At 45.4% G+C, this 12,433-nt stretch overlaps 8 non-coding genes across 8 annotated transcripts; all 8 read left to right on the forward strand.

Moving 5' to 3' along the window:
* The first annotated feature begins 145 nt into the window (after positions 1 to 145).
* On the forward strand, positions 146 to 336 carry LOC141198056 (U2 spliceosomal RNA). The gene has a single exon (XR_012270021.1). It is a non-coding gene; the product is annotated as a U2 spliceosomal RNA (small nuclear RNA).
* A 1,115-nt stretch (positions 337 to 1,451) lies between these two features.
* On the forward strand, positions 1,452 to 1,642 carry LOC141198057 (U2 spliceosomal RNA). The gene has a single exon (XR_012270022.1). It is a non-coding gene; the product is annotated as a U2 spliceosomal RNA (small nuclear RNA).
* A 1,115-nt stretch (positions 1,643 to 2,757) lies between these two features.
* LOC141198058 (U2 spliceosomal RNA) lies at positions 2,758 to 2,948 on the forward strand. Its single transcript, XR_012270023.1, has one exon. It is a non-coding gene; the product is annotated as a U2 spliceosomal RNA (small nuclear RNA).
* Positions 2,949 to 4,063: 1,115 nt separating this feature from the next.
* On the forward strand, positions 4,064 to 4,254 carry LOC141198059 (U2 spliceosomal RNA). The gene has a single exon (XR_012270024.1). It is a non-coding gene; the product is annotated as a U2 spliceosomal RNA (small nuclear RNA).
* A 1,115-nt stretch (positions 4,255 to 5,369) lies between these two features.
* LOC141198039 (U2 spliceosomal RNA) lies at positions 5,370 to 5,560 on the forward strand. The gene has a single exon (XR_012270005.1). It is a non-coding gene; the product is annotated as a U2 spliceosomal RNA (small nuclear RNA).
* Positions 5,561 to 6,675: 1,115 nt separating this feature from the next.
* On the forward strand, positions 6,676 to 6,866 carry LOC141198446 (U2 spliceosomal RNA). The gene has a single exon (XR_012270396.1). It is a non-coding gene; the product is annotated as a U2 spliceosomal RNA (small nuclear RNA).
* Positions 6,867 to 7,981: 1,115 nt separating this feature from the next.
* LOC141198060 (U2 spliceosomal RNA) lies at positions 7,982 to 8,172 on the forward strand. The gene has a single exon (XR_012270025.1). It is a non-coding gene; the product is annotated as a U2 spliceosomal RNA (small nuclear RNA).
* Positions 8,173 to 9,287: 1,115 nt separating this feature from the next.
* Positions 9,288 to 9,478, forward strand: LOC141198436 (U2 spliceosomal RNA). Its single transcript, XR_012270387.1, has one exon. It is a non-coding gene; the product is annotated as a U2 spliceosomal RNA (small nuclear RNA).
* The last annotated feature ends 2,955 nt before the right edge of the window (positions 9,479 to 12,433 follow it).

The raw sequence follows: 12,433 nt of genomic DNA on the forward strand, positions 1-12,433 counted from the left end.
AGCAGCAGCAAGCCGAAAAGTGCAGGCATGTAAGGGATCTAGAGGTTGACAACATGTCTTCTTAACGGGAGTCCAGGAGCTCATCTCCACAAATGGACTTTTCAGGATCCTTGGGTGGCTCCGTAGTTTGAAACCAATTCTGGTTATCGCTTCTCGGCCTTTTGGCTAAGATCAAGTGTAGTATCTGTTCTTATCAGTTTAATATCTGATACGTCCCCTATCTGGGGACCATATATTAAATGGATTTTTAGAACAGGGAGATGGAAAAAGAGCTTGCTCTGTCCACTCCACGCATTGACCTGGTATTGCAGTATCTCCAGGACCGGTGCACCCCTTCTTTAATGCAGTTTCTAAAATCAGAAAGAATTGAATTCAATGTTTTTTGTTCATTTTGCTTGTTTGTCGGATTTTGGGATGGACTCTTTGGCTTTGCTTTTCTTCTCCTCATTGGATTTTTCATGTTCAAAGTTGCAGAAGCCAGATTACAAGCTCATTTTGGTTCAACTTCAGCAACTGTGCATTGCATTGCCATGTAATGTGATGCAATGCTATCTTTCTAGCTCTCCCTTTTTACTTCCTTTTGGATAAACAGACATATTAGGCAAGCATTTTGGAGCTTTCACCTAAATAACTACAGGTGGTGAGATAAGCTGCACAATATAATTGACCTTTCAGTATATTGTTGCACACACACCATCTATTTAGCAAATGCCCTTGTTATCAACAGCAGCCTTTTAAACTCACCTGAGCTAACAGGTATGTGCGCTGGTTACTCTGCTGCGCTTAAAATTTCTTTTTTGGTTTGCTACAATGCCTTTTCTGAAACGTTGTCTCCTTCTGCTGGAACACTGACTTCTTTCATTTAATGCCTGCAGACTATAAAAGAGAACCCAACCCAAAAAGTTTGGTTGATTAGTCTGTGGCATTCTGTTAAACTGTTGCTTATGGCGGTCTCTGTGAGCTTCTCAGCGACATTCAGCCAGCCAGGTATCCTGCCTGCAGTAGATGGAATGTGGCAATGGAACGCTGGCTGCGCGTGTCATAATAGGCTCTGAGCCTTTATATACCTGTGCACAGCAGCAGCCACCTTCAGTCTGCTGCTGGACAGCCAGCAGCAGCAGCAGCAGGAGAGGTATGTAATCAGGAGCCCTCCTGCTAAGGGTAGACAGCTGCTCGTTCCACCCCACCCCCCGCCTTAATTGGTTCTCCTCCCTTCCAACGGTGTTGAGGCGGGTGGGAACAGCAGGGGGTGAAGGTGCTGTGTTTAAAGAGGTGGAGTTATGCAGATCTAAAACGCGTGGATTGCAGCAGCAGCAAGCCGAAAAGTGCAGGCATGTAAGGGATCTAGAGGTTGACAACATGTCTTCTTAATGGGAGTCCAGGAGCTCATCTCCACAAATGGACTTTTCAGGATCCTTGGGTGGCTCCGTAGTTTGAAACCAATTCTGGTTATCGCTTCTCGGCCTTTTGGCTAAGATCAAGTGTAGTATCTGTTCTTATCAGTTTAATATCTGATACGTCCCCTATCTGGGGACCATATATTAAATGGATTTTTAGAACAGGGAGATGGAAAAAGAGCTTGCTCTGTCCACTCCACGCATTGACCTGGTATTGCAGTATCTCCAGGACCGGTGCACCCCTTCTTTAATGCAGTTTCTAAAATCAGAAAGAATTGAATTCAATGTTTTTTGTTCATTTTGCTTGTTTGTCGGATTTTGGGATGGACTCTTTGGCTTTGCTTTTCTTCTCCTCATTGGATTTTTCATGTTCAAAGTTGCAGAAGCCAGATTACAAGCTCATTTTGGTTCAACTTCAGCAACTGTGCATTGCATTGCCATGTAATGTGATGCAATGCTATCTTTCTAGCTCTCCCTTTTTACTTCCTTTTGGATAAACAGACATATTAGGCAAGCATTTTGGAGCTTTCACCTAAATAACTACAGGTGGTGAGATAAGCTGCACAATATAATTGACCTTTCAGTATATTGTTGCACACACACCATCTATTTAGCAAATGCCCTTGTTATCAACAGCAGCCTTTTAAACTCACCTGAGCTAACAGGTATGTGCGCTGGTTACTCTGCTGCGCTTAAAATTTCTTTTTTGGTTTGCTACAATGCCTTTTCTGAAACGTTGTCTCCTTCTGCTGGAACACTGACTTCTTTCATTTAATGCCTGCAGACTATAAAAGAGAACCCAACCCAAAAAGTTTGGTTGATTAGTCTGTGGCATTCTGTTAAACTGTTGCTTATGGCGGTCTCTGTGAGCTTCTCAGCGACATTCAGCCAGCCAGGTATCCTGCCTGCAGTAGATGGAATGTGGCAATGGAACGCTGGCTGCGCGTGTCATAATAGGCTCTGAGCCTTTATATACCTGTGCACAGCAGCAGCCACCTTCAGTCTGCTGCTGGACAGCCAGCAGCAGCAGCAGCAGGAGAGGTATGTAATCAGGAGCCCTCCTGCTAAGGGTAGACAGCTGCTCGTTCCACCCCACCCCCCGCCTTAATTGGTTCTCCTCCCTTCCAACGGTGTTGAGGCGGGTGGGAACAGCAGGGGGTGAAGGTGCTGTGTTTAAAGAGGTGGAGTTATGCAGATCTAAAACGCGTGGATTGCAGCAGCAGCAAGCCGAAAAGTGCAGGCATGTAAGGGATCTAGAGGTTGACAACATGTCTTCTTAACGGGAGTCCAGGAGCTCATCTCCACAAATGGACTTTTCAGGATCCTTGGGTGGCTCCGTAGTTTGAAACCAATTCTGGTTATCGCTTCTCGGCCTTTTGGCTAAGATCAAGTGTAGTATCTGTTCTTATCAGTTTAATATCTGATACGTCCCCTATCTGGGGACCATATATTAAATGGATTTTTAGAACAGGGAGATGGAAAAAGAGCTTGCTCTGTCCACTCCACGCATTGACCTGGTATTGCAGTATCTCCAGGACCGGTGCACCCCTTCTTTAATGCAGTTTCTAAAATCAGAAAGAATTGAATTCAATGTTTTTTGTTCATTTTGCTTGTTTGTCGGATTTTGGGATGGACTCTTTGGCTTTGCTTTTCTTCTCCTCATTGGATTTTTCATGTTCAAAGTTGCAGAAGCCAGATTACAAGCTCATTTTGGTTCAACTTCAGCAACTGTGCATTGCATTGCCATGTAATGTGATGCAATGCTATCTTTCTAGCTCTCCCTTTTTACTTCCTTTTGGATAAACAGACATATTAGGCAAGCATTTTGGAGCTTTCACCTAAATAACTACAGGTGGTGAGATAAGCTGCACAATATAATTGACCTTTCAGTATATTGTTGCACACACACCATCTATTTAGCAAATGCCCTTGTTATCAACAGCAGCCTTTTAAACTCACCTGAGCTAACAGGTATGTGCGCTGGTTACTCTGCTGCGCTTAAAATTTCTTTTTTGGTTTGCTACAATGCCTTTTCTGAAACGTTGTCTCCTTCTGCTGGAACACTGACTTCTTTCATTTAATGCCTGCAGACTATAAAAGAGAACCCAACCCAAAAAGTTTGGTTGATTAGTCTGTGGCATTCTGTTAAACTGTTGCTTATGGCGGTCTCTGTGAGCTTCTCAGCGACATTCAGCCAGCCAGGTATCCTGCCTGCAGTAGATGGAATGTGGCAATGGAACGCTGGCTGCGCGTGTCATAATAGGCTCTGAGCCTTTATATACCTGTGCACAGCAGCAGCCACCTTCAGTCTGCTGCTGGACAGCCAGCAGCAGCAGCAGCAGGAGAGGTATGTAATCAGGAGCCCTCCTGCTAAGGGTAGACAGCTGCTCGTTCCACCCCACCCCCCGCCTTAATTGGTTCTCCTCCCTTCCAACGGTGTTGAGGCGGGTGGGAACAGCAGGGGGTGAAGGTGCTGTGTTTAAAGAGGTGGAGCTATGCAGATCTAAAACGCGTGGATTGCAGCAGCAGCAAGCCGAAAAGTGCAGGCATGTAAGGGATCTAGAGGTTGACAACATGTCTTCTTAACGGGAGTCCAGGAGCTCATCTCCACAAATGGACTTTTCAGGATCCTTGGGTGGCTCCGTAGTTTGAAACCAATTCTGGTTATCGCTTCTCGGCCTTTTGGCTAAGATCAAGTGTAGTATCTGTTCTTATCAGTTTAATATCTGATACGTCCCCTATCTGGGGACCATATATTAAATGGATTTTTAGAACAGGGAGATGGAAAAAGAGCTTGCTCTGTCCACTCCACGCATTGACCTGGTATTGCAGTATCTCCAGGACCGGTGCACCCCTTCTTTAATGCAGTTTCTAAAATCAGAAAGAATTGAATTCAAAGTTTTTTGTTCATTTTGCTTGTTTGTCGGATTTTGGGATGGACTCTTTGGCTTTGCTTTTCTTCTCCTCATTGGATTTTTCATGTTCAAAGTTGCAGAAGCCAGATTACAAGCTCATTTTGGTTCAACTTCAGCAACTGTGCATTGCATTGCCATGTAATGTGATGCAATGCTATCTTTCTAGCTCTCCCTTTTTACTTCCTTTTGGATAAACAGACATATTAGGCAAGCATTTTGGAGCTTTCACCTAAATAACTACAGGTGGTGAGATAAGCTGCACAATATAATTGACCTTTCAGTATATTGTTGCACACACACCATCTATTTAGCAAATGCCCTTGTTATCAACAGCAGCCTTTTAAACTCACCTGAGCTAACAGGTATGTGCGCTGGTTACTCTGCTGCGCTTAAAATTTCTTTTTTGGTTTGCTACAATGCCTTTTCTGAAACGTTGTCTCCTTCTGCTGGAACACTGACTTCTTTCATTTAATGCCTGCAGACTATAAAAGAGAACCCAACCCAAAAAGTTTGGTTGATTAGTCTGTGGCATTCTGTTAAACTGTTGCTTATGGCGGTCTCTGTGAGCTTCTCAGCGACATTCAGCCAGCCAGGTATCCTGCCTGCAGTAGATGGAATGTGGCAATGGAACGCTGGCTGCGCGTGTCATAATAGGCTCTGAGCCTTTATATACCTGTGCACAGCAGCAGCCACCTTCAGTCTGCTGCTGGACAGCCAGCAGCAGCAGCAGCAGGAGAGGTATGTAATCAGGAGCCCTCCTGCTAAGGGTAGACAGCTGCTCGTTCCACCCCACCCCCCGCCTTAATTGGTTCTCCTCCCTTCCAACGGTGTTGAGGCGGGTGGGAACAGCAGGGGGTGAAGGTGCTGTGTTTAAAGAGGTGGAGTTATGCAGATCTAAAACGCGTGGATTGCAGCAGCAGCAAGCCGAAAAGTGCAGGCATGTAAGGGATCTAGAGGTTGACAACATGTCTTCTTAACGGGAGTCCAGGAGCTCATCTCCACAAATGGACTTTTCAGGATCCTTGGGTGGCTCCGTAGTTTGAAACCAATTCTGGTTATCGCTTCTCGGCCTTTTGGCTAAGATCAAGTGTAGTATCTGTTCTTATCAGTTTAATATCTGATATGTCCCCTATCTGGGGACCATATATTAAATGGATTTTTAGAACAGGGAGATGGAAAAAGAGCTTGCTCTGTCCACTCCACGCATTGACCTGGTATTGCAGTATCTCCAGGACCGGTGCACCCCTTCTTTAATGCAGTTTCTAAAATCAGAAAGAATTGAATTCAATGTTTTTTGTTCATTTTGCTTGTTTGTCGGATTTTGGGATGGACTCTTTGGCTTTGCTTTTCTTCTCCTCATTGGATTTTTCATGTTCAAAGTTGCAGAAGCCAGATTACAAGCTCATTTTGGTTCAACTTCAGCAACTGTGCATTGCATTGCCATGTAATGTGATGCAATGCTATCTTTCTAGCTCTCCCTTTTTACTTCCTTTTGGATAAACAGACATATTAGGCAAGCATTTTGGAGCTTTCACCTAAATAACTACAGGTGGTGAGATAAGCTGCACAATATAATTGACCTTTCAGTATATTGTTGCACACACACCATCTATTTAGCAAATGCCCTTGTTATCAACAGCAGCCTTTTAAACTCACCTGAGCTAACAGGTATGTGCGCTGGTTACTCTGCTGCGCTTAAAATTTCTTTTTTGGTTTGCTACAATGCCTTTTCTGAAACGTTGTCTCCTTCTGCTGGAACACTGACTTCTTTCATTTAATGCCTGCAGACTATAAAAGAGAACCCAACCCAAAAAGTTTGGTTGATTAGTCTGTGGCATTCTGTTAAACTGTTGCTTATGGCGGTCTCTGTGAGCTTCTCAGCGACATTCAGCCAGCCAGGTATCCTGCCTGCAGTAGATGGAATGTGGCAATGGAACGCTGGCTGCGCGTGTCATAATAGGCTCTGAGCCTTTATATACCTGTGCACAGCAGCAGCCACCTTCAGTCTGCTGCTGGACAGCCAGCAGCAGCAGCAGCAGGAGAGGTATGTAATCAGGAGCCCTCCTGCTAAGGGTAGACAGCTGCTCGTTCCACCCCACCCCCCGCCTTAATTGGTTCTCCTCCCTTCCAACGGTGTTGAGGCGGGTGGGAACAGCAGGGGGTGAAGGTGCTGTGTTTAAAGAGGTGGAGTTATGCAGATCTAAAACGCGTGGATTGCAGCAGCAGCAAGCCGAAAAGTGCAGGCATGTAAGGGATCTAGAGGTTGACAACATGTCTTCTTAACGGGAGTCCAGGAGCTCATCTCCACAAATGGACTTTTCAGGATCCTTGGGTGGCTCCGTAGTTTGAAACCAATTCTGGTTATCGCTTCTCGGCCTTTTGGCTAAGATCAAGTGTAGTATCTGTTCTTATCAGTTTAATAGCTGATACGTCCCCTATCTGGGGACCATATATTAAATGGATTTTTAGAACAGGGAGATGGAAAAAGAGCTTGCTCTGTCCACTCCACGCATTGACCTGGTATTGCAGTATCTCCAGGACCGGTGCACCCCTTCTTTAATGCAGTTTCTAAAATCAGAAAGAATTGAATTCAATGTTTTTTGTTCATTTTGCTTGTTTGTCGGATTTTGGGATGGACTCTTTGGCTTTGCTTTTCTTCTCCTCATTGGATTTTTCATGTTCAAAGTTGCAGAAGCCAGATTACAAGCTCATTTTGGTTCAACTTCAGCAACTGTGCATTGCATTGCCATGTAATGTGATGCAATGCTATCTTTCTAGCTCTCCCTTTTTACTTCCTTTTGGATAAACAGACATATTAGGCAAGCATTTTGGAGCTTTCACCTAAATAACTACAGGTGGTGAGATAAGCTGCACAATATAATTGACCTTTCAGTATATTGTTGCACACACACCATCTATTTAGCAAATGCCCTTGTTATCAACAGCAGCCTTTTAAACTCACCTGAGCTAACAGGTATGTGCGCTGGTTACTCTGCTGCGCTTAAAATTTCTTTTTTGGTTTGCTACAATGCCTTTTCTGAAACGTTGTCTCCTTCTGCTGGAACACTGACTTCTTTCATTTAATGCCTGCAGACTATAAAAGAGAACCCAACCCAAAAAGTTTGGTTGATTAGTCTGTGGCATTCTGTTAAACTGTTGCTTATGGCGGTCTCTGTGAGCTTCTCAGCGACATTCAGCCAGCCAGGTATCCTGCCTGCAGTAGATGGAATGTGGCAATGGAACGCTGGCTGCGCGTGTCATAATAGGCTCTGAGCCTTTATATACCTGTGCACAGCAGCAGCCACCTTCAGTCTGCTGCTGGACAGCCAGCAGCAGCAGCAGCAGGAGAGGTATGTAATCAGGAGCCCTCCTGCTAAGGGTAGACAGCTGCTCGTTCCACCCCACCCCCCGCCTTAATTGGTTCTCCTCCCTTCCAACGGTGTTGAGGCGGGTGGAAACAGCAGGGGGTGAAGGTGCTGTGTTTAAAGAGGTGGAGTTATGCAGATCTAAAACGCGTGGATTGCAGCAGCAGCAAGCCGAAAAGTGCAGGCATGTAAGGGATCTAGAGGTTGACAACATGTCTTCTTAACGGGAGTCCAGGAGCTCATCTCCACAAATGGACTTTTCAGGATCCTTGGGTGGCTCCGTAGTTTGAAACCAATTCTGGTTATCGCTTCTCGGCCTTTTGGCTAAGATCAAGTGTAGTATCTGTTCTTATCAGTTTAATATCTGATACGTCCCCTATCTGGGGACCATATATTAAATGGATTTTTAGAACAGGGAGATGGAAAAAGAGCTTGCTCTGTCCACTCCACGCATTGACCTGGTATTGCAGTATCTCCAGGACCGGTGCACCCCTTCTTTAATGCAGTTTCTAAAATCAGAAAGAATTGAATTCAATGTTTTTTGTTCATTTTGCTTGTTTGTCGGATTTTGGGATGGACTCTTTGGCTTTGCTTTTCTTCTCCTCATTGGATTTTTCATGTTCAAAGTTGCAGAAGCCAGATTACAAGCTCATTTTGGTTCAACTTCAGCAACTGTGCATTGCATTGCCATGTAATGTGATGCAATGCTATCTTTCTAGCTCTCCCTTTTTACTTCCTTTTGGATAAACAGACATATTAGGCAAGCATTTTGGAGCTTTCACCTAAATAATTACAGGTGGTGAGATAAGCTGCACAATATAATTGACCTTTCAGTATATTGTTGCACACACACCATCTATTTAGCAAATGCCCTTGTTATCAACAGCAGCCTTTTAAACTCACCTGAGCTAACAGGTATGTGCGCTGGTTACTCTGCTGCGCTTAAAATTTCTTTTTTGGTTTGCTACAATGCCTTTTCTGAAACGTTGTCTCCTTCTGCTGGAACACTGACTTCTTTCATTTAATGCCTGCAGACTATAAAAGAGAACCCAACCCAAAAAGTTTGGTTGATTAGTCTGTGGCATTCTGTTAAACTGTTGCTTATGGCGGTCTCTGTGAGCTTCTCAGCGACATTCAGCCAGCCAGGTATCCTGCCTGCAGTAGATGGAATGTGGCAATGGAACGCTGGCTGCGCGTGTCATAATAGGCTCTGAGCCTTTATATACCTGTGCACAGCAGCAGCCACCTTCAGTCTGCTGCTGGACAGCCAGCAGCAGCAGCAGCAGGAGAGGTATGTAATCAGGAGCCCTCCTGCTAAGGGTAGACAGCTGCTCGTTCCACCCCACCCCCCGCCTTAATTGGTTCTCCTCCCTTCCAACGGTGTTGAGGCGGGTGGGAACAGCAGGGGGTGAAGGTGCTGTGTTTAAAGAGGTGGAGTTATGCAGATCTAAAACGCGTGGATTGCAGCAGCAGCAAGCCGAAAAGTGCAGGCATGTAAGGGATCTAGAGGTTGACAACATGTCTTCTTAACGGGAGTCCAGGAGCTCATCTCCACAAATGGACTTTTCAGGATCCTTGGGTGGCTCCGTAGTTTGAAACCAATTCTGGTTATCGCTTCTCGGCCTTTTGGCTAAGATCAAGTGTAGTATCTGTTCTTATCAGTTTAATATCTGATACGTCCCCTATCTGGGGACCATATATTAAATGGATTTTTAGAACAGGGAGATGGAAAAAGAGCTTGCTCTGTCCACTCCATGCATTGACCTGGTATTGCAGTATCTCCAGGACCGGTGCACCCCTTCTTTAATGCAGTTTCTAAAATCAGAAAGAATTGAATTCAATGTTTTTTGTTCATTTTGCTTGTTTGTCGGATTTTGGGATGGACTCTTTGGCTTTGCTTTTCTTCTCCTCATTGGATTTTTCATGTTCAAAGTTGCAGAAGCCAGATTACAAGCTCATTTTGGTTCAACTTCAGCAACTGTGCATTGCATTGCCATGTAATGTGATGCAATGCTATCTTTCTAGCTCTCCCTTTTTACTTCCTTTTGGATAAACAGACATATTAGGCAAGCATTTTGGAGCTTTCACCTAAATAACTACAGGTGGTGAGATAAGCTGCACAATATAATTGACCTTTCAGTATATTGTTGCACACACACCATCTATTTAGCAAATGCCCTTGTTATCAACAGCAGCCTTTTAAACTCACCTGAGCTAACAGGTATGTGCGCTGGTTACTCTGCTGCGCTTAAAATTTCTTTTTTGGTTTGCTACAATGCCTTTTCTGAAACGTTGTCTCCTTCTGCTGGAACACTGACTTCTTTCATTTAATGCCTGCAGACTATAAAAGAGAACCCAACCCAAAAAGTTTGGTTGATTAGTCTGTGGCATTCTGTTAAACTTTTGCTTATGGCGGTCTCTGTGAGCTTCTCAGCGACATTCAGCCAGCCAGGTATCCTGCCTGCAGTAGATGGAATGTGGCAATGGAACGCTGGCTGCGCGTGTCATAATAGGCTCTGAGCCTTTATATACCTGTGCACAGCAGCAGCCACCTTCAGTCTGCTGCTGGACAGCCAGCAGCAGCAGCAGCAGGAGAGGTATGTAATCAGGAGCCCTCCTGCTAAGGGTAGACAGCTGCTCGTTCCACCCCACCCCCCGCCTTAATTGGTTCTCCTCCCTTCCAACGGTGTTGAGGCGGGTGGGAACAGCAGGGGGTGAAGGTGCTGTGTTTAAAGAGGTGGAGTTATGCAGATCTAAAACGCGTGGATTGCAGCAGCAGCAAGCCGAAAAGTGCAGGCATGTAAGGGATCTAGAGGTTGACAACATGTCTTCTTAACGGGAGTCCAGGAGCTCATCTCCACAAATGGACTTTTCAGGATCCTTGGGTGGCTCCGTAGTTTGAAACCAATTCTGGTTATCGCTTCTCGGCCTTTTGGCTCAGATCTGTAATGGGTCTAGTCATTTGGCTGTCTGTGCGTTAACTCTTGGCCCTGTGGCATCGCCATTTTATGGCTTAAGCCACTTGCTGCTATAAGGAGTTGGCCAGTAGACACGACTAGCGATAATGGGACGCATTCGATACGCTGGGCCCGGTGAGGCTCGAGTGAAGTTTGGAATCCAGATTGATGTGGAAGAAGGCAAAGAAGGAATCTTTACCCTCAGCTTCGTGGTGAAGGAGATTTTGTTTGGACTCCTTGAAGTGAAGAAGGAAGAAATCTTGTGCCTCCAGCAATTCAAAAGCAAGTATAATCTTGTATTTACTTCTATGGCTGTTTGCAACAATTTCTATGATTGTTTGAAAAAGAATCTGGACAATCAATATTTGGATGGGCTGACTTTTGTCATCTTGTATTGCTCCAAAGAGGTACCTCTGACTGTTTTCATGTACAACCCACATGTGGACTTGGCTTTGATTTATGCCTTTCTAAATAGGCACTGCTATATTACCAAGGTGGCAGTAAAAGTCATGAATGAGGAGGAACTATGGACCGGTAAATATCGTTTCATGGTCAAGTTCCGGGAAAGTCCTGATGAACCAGGGGGTATACATTATCCTCCATCAAATTTTTCCATTGGGAGTGAGCGGGGTTACCTGTTCTTCCCCAATGCGCCCAGGTTTTGTCGTCATTGTAGGAGGTATGGCCATACTCAGGAAGCATGCGACATCAGACAGATTACTTGCAGGAAGTGCAATGAGGTGGGTCATTCTTCCAATAATTGCAAAAATGAAATAGTCTGTAATCTCTGCGGAGAGAAGGGGCATGCCTTCAGAGACTGTATATTCCATCCTGGTTCATATGCGGGGGCAGCGGGAAGGGGAAGGAGAAGAAATGAATCTCCTGCACCCACAGCTACAACTCCGACTGCTCCAACTCCGACTGCTCCGATATCTACTCTGGCTTTCCTGGATGAGGAGGAGGCTCGGGTTGCTTTTCCAGAACTGGTTCGTGTGAATGTAAGAGGAAATATGGAGCTGGCACCTGAGCCACCGGTGCAGAGGGCCGCGTCTGTGGCTTCAGATGTCAGTGAGTCTGAGACGATAACTGATGATCACATAGGCATGGAAGTGGCCCCGGTGGAGGATCTGGAGGCTGAAATTCCAGACATGATGGTTACATTGCAGGGGGAAGAGGAGTCTGATCTGACCAGAACACCGCATGTGGCCTGGAGCGATGTCGTTTCTGACCTTGAGGAGGAGGGATGTCAGGGGGACTTTGACCCCCAGCGGCGGGATTATAGTTCAGATGAAGATGGAGGCGCTTCAGTGAAGAAAAAGAAGAAAACTGAACCATCCTTTTCCCCTTTAAGTGACTGCAGTGTGAGTCCAGCCCGGGTGTACCCTACTGCATCCGATCCCCAAGATGTGTCTTTTTTGGGGGAAGGCACAAACTACGATATCTGCACGTCCAGCGTCCTACCCCCAGAAGGGTTAGGATGATGTACAGGTGGGCATGTTGTCGTGACCTGCCACATCAAATTAATAGATGGGTGCCCAAGTTGCTCTCAGCATCTTGTCGCTAAATGTTCGGCTGATTAAATCTGAGTCGAGAAGAGTGGCAATTTTGGACTACTTGAGCAACTTGGATGCGGACGTATACTGTGTGCAGGAGTGTGGGATCTCCGATCCCTTAAGTGAAAATGCATGGCCTTTAGGTCAAAGTGTGTGGTCTGGTTCTGTATGTAATAAAAATTGTGGGGTAGGTGTTTTGGTGAAGGGTTATAGTGTTAAGATAGAAAGTTACATGGTGGTGGAGGC

The sequence above is a fragment of the Phyllobates terribilis genome, unplaced genomic scaffold, assembly GCF_046119375.1.
Source record: "Phyllobates terribilis strain yellow unplaced genomic scaffold, ASM4611937v1 Scaffold_94__1_contigs__length_6153435, whole genome shotgun sequence".
Taxonomy (NCBI): domain Eukaryota; kingdom Metazoa; phylum Chordata; class Amphibia; order Anura; family Dendrobatidae; genus Phyllobates; species Phyllobates terribilis.